Source organism: Eurosta solidaginis, chromosome X, assembly GCF_040869045.1.
Source record: "Eurosta solidaginis isolate ZX-2024a chromosome X, ASM4086904v1, whole genome shotgun sequence".
NCBI lineage: Eukaryota > Metazoa > Arthropoda > Insecta > Diptera > Tephritidae > Eurosta > Eurosta solidaginis.
The window spans coordinates 84,594,957-84,603,959 of record NC_090324.1 but is presented as its reverse complement, the minus strand read 5'-3'; the positions used below and the strand labels follow the sequence as shown (position 1 = coordinate 84,603,959).

General features: G+C 37.8%; 1 pseudogene; it reads right to left on the bottom strand.

The window, feature by feature from the left end:
• Positions 1-776: 776 nt before the first annotated feature.
• Positions 777-1,846, bottom strand: LOC137235030 (cleavage stimulation factor subunit 1-like; annotated as a pseudogene).
• Between the last annotated feature and the right edge of the window lie 7,157 nt (positions 1,847-9,003).

The following is a 9,003-nucleotide window of genomic DNA, read 5'->3' as shown; positions in this document are numbered from 1 at the left end:
AATAAATAAATTAATAAAATCACGTTTTACATTCAATTATTTAGGCAGACTGATGAAACAGCGTTCCGGTGCATCTAGGCATGTCAATTCCAATTCAAGGTCATGTGCCACAGCCTCTTGCAGTGGTGTTGGGCATGCATATATTGAATTTTGATGTACCATTTTTAAATTGGGCATAAGTGCAGCTGCTCCATATGCCTGTATACAATTCAGATGCAGAAACTTGACTTACCGGTTTTGGGATGATTGAAGCGGTCCACTAGACGAATCTGTTCTACCACATCACCAGCCAGGTCCACTCAACGTTATTTGGTCAAGATTAGGTCATTATTTTCGATAGCATTCAATTTCGCCAAATCTTCAACTAACGTGTCCAGTAATGCTCTAAGCTCTTGTTGTGCAGATTCCTGCGGTAACGGCAACCGTTCCGATGCAATTTCTATAATTAAAACAGGGATTTAACACCGGACACACAAGTAACACGTACTAGGCATGCTAAATGTTGTGCAATTTCACTTTGACATAAACGATGCTCTGCCGTGGGATTAGGTAATAAATTGATGCGTGATCATAAACCAGCCAGTTGTGGTATAAGACTCTCCCACCGTACCCCTAAATCTGTCTCTGTTGAGCGTCTTTAGACTCTTGAACCTCTCATTGATGTCAATGAAATCTAAAAAATATTTGTCCCTAATTTGACCAACTTGACACTTTGAAGGTCTTGTTGGCCTTAGCCCCTTCAAATTGAGATCACATAAAAAAAAAAAAAATTGAGATCACAACTCATGTGAATAATCGAGATTATCATTCATGATTGCATCTGGTACAATATGCTCGAATATCACTTCATGCGCGAGAGCCCATTGCTTCGTTCTTAGCAAATATATTGCTTGCATATGATGATAACCAAGCGCGCCCGCTTTAACTAGTTTTGCGCAGTCAATTAATTTTTCGGGTACACACAAATTGCTTATAACAAATTGTGCCTTTTCCGGAAGGGCAACATCCTTTGAAACGCTAACATAACACTAAAGCACATTTTGTACGGGCAACTCACGTTGTTACTTATTTAATATGCATAATGCCTAAATACAACATCAAACTCCAGGCATAGAAAATCGCTAATCATCTGCAAGACATAATGCTCGGTTCCAACAGCCATATAGTCGCCCATCGGATGAAAAGATAAATAGTGCACCGGTTCACAGTCGGAAAACCCCATTATGTGCCTTTTTCACGGAAGATTTTGCAATATCAAATAGTTTTACAGTGCCATCACGTGAACCAGATGCCAGGATATGTTCTTTCGGATGAAATGCTAAAGAGGATACTGAGGATACTTCATCCGTATGACCATAGAGTGTACGTATAACAGGATGACCCTGCTGTTCCCGCCCTGCTTCTATATCTTCAGGTGCTGACTTGGCTAGCATACGGTCAACATACAATATTTTCATACTTGCGTCAACACTGCCCGTAGCAACCAACGTGCCATAATGACTGAATGCACCAGCACGACAAGATTGTTTATGCGATGTGACATAAGTGGTTTCGTAGATACCGGTTCAGGTGCTAAAGCGGATGCTTCAGGTTCAAACCCCAAATAAATTCCAGGCAACACAGCGCCTTTAGGTGCAATTGGTTTTTCTCTGGTGGCTTGCATACCGGCAATCATGACATGTAACTATCGCTCGCTGGGAGCGCATTCGTCTGCTTTAACAAACACAGATAATTCCATGGCGAGCTTTTCCAGGCCATCGTACATCAGTTGACTGATAATCAACCTATATAGAATTTCACGATTTTTTACGGTATTCCTAGGATCTAATATCTCGAAGTCTGGCATTTTCTCTAATTTTTCAAGTTTTTTGATGGAATACCAAAATAGATGCAAATCAAGTATTCCTGAAAAGAAAAAAAGGAAAAAGAGAAATTAATTAATAAAAACATAACCAAGTTTACAAGTGTACTTACTCACCGCGTGTTTTATATCAATGACATTTTTTTTCTCATTCAGGAAATGGAAAAGCGTAGCAGATGTCAAAATCTCTACATTTAATATCTGACTGTCAGTGATTATTGCAATACAAACGTTAGGCCTCATGCGCAAGCATCTCGCGCACTACACGTCACGCACTGCATGCGCACTATACGTCACGCAATACATGCCGCACGAAATATCGCGCACAACACGCCACACATGTCGCGTATTACATATCTCGATCAGTCATTCATGTGGTCGAGATTTAAAATACCTAATTCCACGAATCTCAACATTATCGACAATACACGTCAAAAATAATGTTGAATGGTGGAAGGGCAACTCTGTAATACCTTTTCAGCCAGGTTTCGAACCGTTCCGTGTGGTGGCAGGCCACTTGTTGTGAAAACAAAGTTCACCACAAATCAAAAATAAATTTTTACGACTACTTTCGGCGACATCTACCGACCAAAATTAAATTCTAATTAACTAGTCCTAAAAGTCGGCGTCAGATTGAATTTAGCATTGCGTACGACTCCAACTTTGACAAATGTCGTATTTTATTTTGTTTCTCCAAGGGTCACAAATTGGGTTTGACGTTAAATTCAGGGCTGAAGTTTGGGGTAAACTGCTAACTGACGCCGCCCTAAGGCATCATTTACATGTACGGTTATTGAAATCACGTAAGATTTTTCCCCTTTTTGCTTTTCCGCCACCTTGCGCCACCCAAACAGAACCCACCCAATTTATGTGGTCATGATCAATGTTACCGATATTCTTTGCATATCATGACCCGTTTCGAAACTCTATTGGCCAAGTCAGAGGGAAGCGCCAAGCGCTTCGACGTCGCCTGCCAGCTCTGTGGTAGAAATCATAGTATGAGGCTCTGCGCTGAGTACAGAAGCAAGTCACCCGAAGAAAGGTTACGGGCTGTTCTACTACATAAATACTGCCCGAATTGTTTGTCGCCGTTGCCAACTGCAAAAGCAAATATCGATGCAAAAGGTGTAACGAGAAGCACCATACTACGCTTCACCTCGAGGACCAACGTCCTGCACGCGCAGAAACCATTGTCATCGGCGACGACAACCAATCGGACGACGAGTTGATCCACTTATCGGGACCAACTAAGTCTTGGGCCCAACAAGTCGAGGAGGCACAGTTGGAAGAAGAAATGGCTAGAGCCGAACAAAACCCCTCAATCAGCAATCTTGGGAAGCATAGTTTTCGGCCGCTGCTACAGCATGAACGGAAGGCGGAGAAGTTCAATAAAGAACGACAAGGACAAGACAATTGGCGGCAGCAGGACACCGAACTCCATACCACATCATCGAAGGGAAGCTCTGCCCATGGTCGGCCCAGAGCAACTAAACGTGTAACGAGGCAAAATCGAAACAAAACCGCGCCATATCAAAATAACACGAGCACAGTCGACAGTAGACGAGCTCTATTACACGCCGTACCAGCCGGTTTCCGAACGGGACGCCTATCCCAGACAACGGCCCCATCACCCATCACGCGACCATTTGTACCCATCGCACCGACTGCCGTCGTACGGATCGAATCGCGGGGCCACTTGCATTTGGTTCGAGCTTTAGTCGATCCCTGCGCCACAAGCACAATTGTCGATGCAGAGCTGGTGCGCGACCTACAGTTAGAGCGTCAAGGATCAGGGCAATGCACAATAATCCTTCGCGGGAAATTCGGGTCATCCACACACTTGACCACTCAAGCCAGCATTGTTGCAAGCCACTATCGGTTGAGTCCGCCATCAAATGTAGATCCAAAGATTGCCGCTCCATTTCAATTCATGCGGCTGGCCGACCCACAGTTCTACCGCTCATCGCCAATTCGGCTTACACTCGGCGCAGATATATACGCCGAAATGATGGTGAGCGGAACGCCAGCAACAACAGTTGGCGGTCTTCTGACCCAACCGACCGTTTTCGGGCGGGTAGTCTCAGGAGCCTGCCAAAAATAGGAGTTTTTTTCATAAAAATAAGTAATTACAGCACGGAAATTAAAACCACGTACGTATATCTAATAACTTCTTTTCTTTTTCCACAGGAGAGCGAAACATGAGGTCAACCATCTGGCATTCAGTGCTTGCAGTCCGCATCTGCACTGCCTTCTTTCGTTACAGCGCCTTACTGGACGTGCGATCACGTGACATCCCTTTTTTCAATTTTTTCGTTGTTGCTTACGGCAAGGGGGCCGGTATGTTTAGGCCACAGGCCTAAATATATCTCCCCTCCCTCGTAACATAATTTTCTTAGTTATTTGCCTTCGTTTACTACCACCCACATATGCTTGTGATCACTAATACACACAGGCATGTGTGAGTGGTAGTACGTATGTATCTTAGATTTTTACCGCTGTGAGCTCGCGGTACAGCAACTTTGTTGCCGGGAAACCCAACGAGGGAGCTGTATCGTGGGTTCATTGGCTCATGTAGCAAAGAGTCTCGTCCTCTTTAAATCCAGCAGCCAGCAAAGGTACACGTAATCGCACGTTCACGTAAGTTGTCAATTTCCAAAAATATATTTAATATTTTAAACTTTCACAACATTTGTTAACATCTTCCTTAACACTTGTTGTATTTATACACATTGAATAAAAAAACACTGTGAATTTTTTTTTTATTAATACGAAACCCTTTTGGTGTTTTTATTTTTCTTCCCCTTTTTTCGCCTTAACTAATCTTTAACAAATACGTGGGTGCACGCCGTTGCCACCACGCATTTGTTCAATATACATATATGCTGTATATGTTTACAGATATTTGTTTAAAATTTTAAATATCTCATTATAAGTTCAATAAATTGAGCTCAAATATTACCGGTAGTTAATTCATAATTTAAAAAATATGTTAAAAACTCTTCAACATAACATAAGTAGTCGTTATATGAGTAAACATTATATCCGTACAGTAAATTATTATATTGTAAATTTAGTAATAGTTGATCCTTACGCTTTACATTTATGTTTTTCGAAAGCGTAAAATAATTTTTACTATCATACATATTTGCAAAATGGTTATGTAATATTATAAATATATTTGACAATTTATAATTTTTATGTAATCTACCCAATTTTAAATCAGTATATAAATTTTTATAAAGTTCTCGTTCCATTATATACTGAAAATATTATTACTAAACGAAGTAGTAGTATTAGTAGTAGTATTTTTTGAAGTTCTTTTATTTTCCAGTTTATCGAAGACGTATTTTCCTTTTGATTCGGGCGTGGCGTACATAACATATCCCATTAGATATGGTTTAGATAGAATATACTATGCAGACTTATTACTCATAGAGTTTTTTATTGAAAATTTGTTTTTTGTACCACTACTACAAACTTTATTATCTCATGATATCAATTGGTGCGCCAAATATTGATCACATTTTTCATATGAAAATAGCTTTTCAATATCATCAACATCGATATCGTCAACATCCGTAATTCAATAGGTTGTTTGATGTATTTGAAACCGTTCATATGTAATATTTTTGCTTGGCTATCATAATTGTTATATGTTTTGTAACTAAGAAAATATTTCCCTTTTTGATCCATTTGCATCGTAACACCGGCTGTAGTATTGAACAACTAATATCAGTGTTACTCGACACAACACTATAATTGTAGATGTGACTCAAAATGCTGGCAATTTCATTGGGTTCATAATCGGACGTTTTTTCAGACCACGAATTATTGTCAATGTGTAATGTTCATTTAATATTGGATGTAGCTGATTGTATGGTTCAATTTCGATGCGTGTCGGTTCACGCCCATATTGTGGTTGTATTAAATTATAGAGGATATGGGCAAAATCTTTCCAACTTAGTTTCGATTCAATTTTATATAGAACGTCGATCAACCTCATTTTTTTTTTAATTTATTCAAGTGAGCCCACAATTTTTATCTGCTTTGTGCCTTTACAAGTTTTAGTCTTATCTATATCTTCATTCCATGCAATGTTGTCCATGTGTTTATTTTCTATCATCTTCTCCTTTTCCTTAGACATTAACGTTTTACGAACTTGCATCAAATTGAATATAATACTATGTTGTTGTTCAAGAAATATTTTTATACATTGGACACACATTTCATTGTATAGTCTAAGAAAATTTACAAACACAAATGATATTAATTCATTTTTATATCGTTTATAAACAATAAAATAGCTTTCGATATCATTAACTGTAAGCTTGTCGTTTTTTTCTTGACTTTCAATTTTCATTTTGTTTGTCAATAGTTCTGCATTTAGAATGCAAATTTGAGGCGTGTTTTCATAGTCCTTATCTGGTATCGTGACAGAGCGACGTGATGAACACCTATTCAGGCATGCTTAACCATCGAACCGATATCATTTCGTTACGATAATTAACGTTAATAAACGAAACAAAGTCATTTCGTTTCGTTTATTAACGTTAAGAACGTCAAATTAAGGAAATGATTTTGTTTCGTTTTCTGCCATATCAAAACGAAATCAAATCGTTTATGTTGATTATTAATTTCAAACTATCCTGGCAAAGCTGATTGATGGCGGAGTCATTAAAGGTGAAAGCATTAGCCAAGCTGATTGCAACGTTTCTCATGAATTTTGACAGTACGAACATTTCTCAGAGTATTTTTGACATTACCATCAACGAATTACACAAACAAATTACATGGAGTTTGTGTGTGTATGTTCGCTCGCTGTTAGCACCTTACGGTTTCACCATGGCTATAGCATTGCCAGCACAATTCAAACATAAATTATCACGTTTTTGTTAACGTTTTTAACGTTAACGAAAGCTTTTCGTTTCGGTTAAAAACGAGATACAATTTATCTTGATAATTTCTTTATCGATAATATTTCGAAGTGTTTCAACGGAAACGGTGGACATTTTTTGAAAAACGATTAGCTTAACGTTGCACCGTAGCTAAACCTGCACCTATTCAGATTGGCTTCTTTTGGATTGAATTTACTATTGCGTGCATTACACATTTCGACAATATGCTTCATATATTGCTCCTCGACATAGAGTGCTTGTATGCTACACTTCCAATTAGTTATGTTCTTTTTATAGACCTCATTGTCACCATCCTCCAAAATAACTTTCCTCTTGATTGTAACCAGAGGATTTTGCTCATTTTCGATGAGCGATCTTGTATTTTCATTCTCTCTACCAACTATGTATGCCAATTGGTATGCTTCGTCGATGACCCGCTTAGAAGATTCCAATAGGTTGAAAAATTGCTTTGACCAATCATAGATGGAGTTTTGTTTGGATGCCTCAAAATTATCAACCAAACCATTACATATACTTATACTGCCATGCATAAAACGCTCATGCGATCGCAACAGATTCGAAAACTCGGTACTAGAGCGATAGTTTTCATTGTAAACCTGTGCAGATTCGAGAAATGGCATAACACTATTCAAATTATATTTAGAACATAATGGAGAGATTATTGTTGCAAACGAAGAAACATTTTCAATTTGTTTATATAATTTCTTTTTACTCATTTTAATTTTTTTTATTTGTATCTACTTTTTTGTTATATAATCTTATAATATTACTTAACATTTATTCCAAATTAGTAATTATAACATCTTTATCCATATCTGGTGATTTGTAGTTGTTGTCATAATGCTGCTGTGACGGCGGCGGCTGTCGATGGTCAATGGCTATTATAGTGCCATTCACCTACATACTGCTAGTAGATTATTGTTGCAACTGTGTTGTGTTTAACGACTGCGAACAAACATTTGTAGTGAAATTACCATATTCGTACATGATATCATGTGTTGAATAACTGCAATTATTCATATTATCATGCAAGGATGTAGGTGTGTTAAAATTTCCTTCAATATTTTGATTAAAGTCAAGTGATGATGAATATGTCATCGGAAAATTCTGTGTCATAAATTGTGGAATGTAGGCATCTGTTAATTATGAACAGAAGACGACGACAATGATGATGTATGTTTAGATATGTTTATTTCCTCGTGATTTGTAATAATCAATGTACAATCGGTTATTAATCTCTCATTAATTTCTACATTTAAAATTCGCATTTTTCTCAGACAATAGCTTTTGTTGTGTTGTTTTATTTCTTTTAGAAGAAAGCTCTTAGTAAAACTGGTATGCATACCCGTCCAACCACATATGAGAGTATCCTTTTGATGTATCAAAGCAATTTTAGCGGTACGCACTTGACGCGTCATTAAAGAATATGATTTTGATGCCTCGTCGTAAAATATCATGACACAATAACGAGTATTGGTATTTGCCATACAACACGATTCGGTTAGATATTTTTTAACTTGTTTTATTATCTTCTTTTTTTTCGATTTTTAATCATTCTTCACACGGAAATAATATATAGAAGATTTTAGTTGTTTTTGTATCCAAAAATTTCGATTGAAAGTTGCATTTATAGCGGTCTCCTCCTCATCATCATCATCATCATCATCGTCATCATCGTCGGCGTCGCCAGTATTATCAATATTGACGTCGCCAGTATTATCAATATTGATGATATTTTTGGTCGGAATATTCTTAGGACTATCAACCAATACCTCCTTGCTGATACGATCAAATTCGGTGCTACACGATGTCCTCATAGTTGGTGTTTTATGAAGACTTTTGAGTTGAAGTAGAGACGCATCAGACGTTGGAATACAGCTACCATATAATATCTTGAGACGATCCAGGTGAGTCAACTCACTCAAATACATGCAATAATCATTGTTCACTTTGAATAGTGTAACAAATGTGGCAAGCAATAACTTCGCTGTTGCTGATTTAATGGTGGGCAGGAGACGAGTTATGAAAAAATTTACATCTATTAGAATACCCTGGTAGTGTGATGATGGAACTATATTCCTGGTGAATCTGTTGAATGCCATATTTATGACATGTCTTTCTTGTTTGGCACGCATTATAGTCTTATACTGATAGAGTGGTTGGTTGGCATTTTTTATTTCGTCGATTACAAATTTTTCCAATTTTTCAAATGAAACATGAGCGTAC